Source organism: Carassius auratus, chromosome 17 (genome assembly GCF_003368295.1).
Source record: "Carassius auratus strain Wakin chromosome 17, ASM336829v1, whole genome shotgun sequence".
Classification (NCBI taxonomy): Eukaryota; Metazoa; Chordata; class Actinopteri; order Cypriniformes; family Cyprinidae; genus Carassius; species Carassius auratus.
This window is the reverse complement of record NC_039259.1, coordinates 27,029,043-27,031,890: the sequence shown is the minus strand read 5'-3', so window position 1 is coordinate 27,031,890 and position 2,848 is coordinate 27,029,043. Positions and strand designations below refer to the sequence as shown.

The following is a 2,848-nucleotide window of genomic DNA, read 5'->3' as shown; positions in this document are numbered from 1 at the left end:
CATAAACTCAGTGCATGCAGAATAATTAAAAGAGACTGAACTGCGAACTGAGAGATTTGGTTTACATTAATTTTGCATGCATAAAGAAGAATGGATGCTTACATTTCTCTCTCTATATAGCATAGAAAATGAACATTATTTGAGCAGAAAACAGCATCTCATCAGAAGAATAAAAGTGCATCAGAATGGCTCTGACTGAAGCTGAGTTTGAGAGCAGCAGCATCATGAAGGAATGGAGCGGACAGGTTCAGCCGGCTTTGATAGCATCCTTCATCATCCTCTTCTTCCTGGAGGCCTGTCTTTGGGTCAGGAATCTCACGATTAAGAAAAGGCTTCCAGGCCCGTTCGCCTGGCCTTTGGTGGGCAACGCCATGCAGCTGGGACAAATGCCACACATCACCTTCTCCAAGCTGGCGAAGAAGTACGGAAACGTCTACCAGATCAGACTCGGGCGAAGCGACATTGTGGTTCTGAATGGAGACGCTGCTATACGCAAGGCGCTCATTGAACACAGCACTGAATTTGCCGGGAGGCCAAACTTTCTGTCTTTTCAGATGATCTCCGGCGGTCGGAGCATGGTGTTCAGCAGTTACAGCAAACAGTGGAAGGTGCATCGGAAAGTAGCTCAATCCACTTTAAGAGCATTCTCGTTAGCTAACACTCAAACCAAACACACATTCGAACAACACGTTGTAGGCGAAGCCATGGATCTGGTCCAGAAGCTTCTGAGGCTCGGCGCCGACGGACGACACTTCAATCCTTCGCACGAATTCACCGTCGCCGCCGCAAACGTCATCTGCGCGCTCTGCTTTGGGAAACGCTATGGCCACGACGATCCCGAGTTCAGGACTCTCCTGAAAAGAGTGGAGAAGTTTGGCGAAACTGTTGGCGCTGGAAGCCTGGTGGATGTTATGCCTTGGCTGCAGTCGTTTCCCAATCCGGTCCGAAGCGTTTATCAAAACTTCAAGCTCCTTAATGAAGAGTTCTTCGCTTATGTGAAGGACAAAGTGATGCAGCATAGAGACACGTACGACCCTGCGGTCACCCGTGACATGAGCGATGCAATCATCGGCGTAATTGAGCACGGGAAAGAGAGCATGCTGACTAAAGACTTTGTTGAGTCTACGGTCACTGATTTAATCGGAGCAGGACAAGACACGGTGTCCACAGCCATGCAATGGATTCTTCTGCTTCTAGTCAAACACCCATCAATCCAAACCAAACTCCAAGAGCAGATTGATAAAGTAGTCGGTCGTGACAGACTCCCATCAATAGAAGACAAGAGCAACCTGACCTACCTGGACGCCTTCATCTACGAAACCATGCGCTACACCAGCTTCGTCCCCGTCACCATCCCACACTCCACCACCGCAGACGTCACCATCGAAGGTCTCCACATCCCCAAAGACACCGTGGTGTTCATCAACCAATGGTCCGTCAACCACGACCCTCAAAAGTGGCAGGATCCTCACGTCTTCGACCCGTCGAGATTCCTGGACGAGACTGGAGCTCTGGATAAAGACCTGACCAACAGCGTGATGGTCTTCTCCACAGGTAAGAGACGATGCATCGGCGATCAGATCGCCAAAGTGGAGGTCTTTCTGTTCTCTGCCATCCTTTTGCACCAGTGTTCGTTTGACAGCAACCCGTCTCAGGATCTCTCCATGGACTGCTCGTATGGTTTAACACTGAAGCCGCTCCATTACACAATCTCAGCCAAGCTCCGAGGAAAACTGTTTGGCTTGGTATCGCCGGCATGAGTTGTATTTGTGACTAAAGCCCAGCAAAGACTGCACATACTACAAATATATTCCACATAGCAATGAGTATTAGTAAAGCTGCACTGAATGCTGTTTAGTAAATCTATATTTAATATTTATACATGTTTCAATAAACTGATTCATATAATATGTTGTCAGGTTACTGAAGAGATTCTTCTACACTCCTAAATGGTAATGTTTTAATTGATTTATGTTTATAAAACATTGTTTAAGCTTCAATATAATGAAAGAAAGACTGTTATATGAAATGTTTATGGTCGAATGCTAAGCCACTATCACTGTAGACATATCAATTATTATATAATATCATGCAATTGTTTGTAGATGGTGTTCATTCATGTTAATGGACAGCAGCTGTTGGAGAACGTTTACTTCCTATGATTTGGCATAGCAGTGTTTTTAATTATACTTGCATAACAATGTGATTATAGGCATGTAATCGTTTATTATACAACTGTGTCTATAAATCCTATTCTTTATAAAATGCATAGACTTTTATTCACTTAATGCTTTAAAAAGTACTGCAAATTGTGACAATGTGACAATGCCAATTTGCAACCAATGCAATGAGTCTGTTCTGTTTCTCAAGTCTTAAGTGTCTCGTTATGTCCTTTTGAAGGTTCATCACATGCACAAATCTTCAAAATAATGTATAAAACAAGTATTATAAATCAGAGCTACTATCTCAAGATATACTCCTATATCATATTGCATATATTATGGTAAATGATTACACTGAATGTTTTGCAAGCTCAGTTTTTTATTTTATTTTGACGTTCAGGTATTATTTTTAATGTTTTTTTTTTTACTATTGGAAAATAAGCTATAAGTGGAATAAATAAAGTGCTTTTTTTTACAGATGCACTCACTCTCTTTCTTAACTTTCATAAGAAATTACATTCACATCAAACCAAACCAGCCAGGCATTTAAAAGACAGTTTCATTATCTAAATGTTCTGCATCTGTCTTCACTTATGCATATTGTCTCTATATATCCTTATTGTTAGTTTTATGGCCAATATTTCGGTTTGCTGAAGTATTTCTGTAAAGCCACATCTTTCAAGTCC

The 2,848-nt window shown here is 42.2% G+C and overlaps 1 pseudogene; it reads left to right on the top strand.

The window, feature by feature from the left end:
- On the top strand, positions 1–2,611 carry LOC113117796 (cytochrome P450 1B1 pseudogene; annotated as a pseudogene).
- Positions 2,612–2,848: the final 237 nt, after the last annotated feature.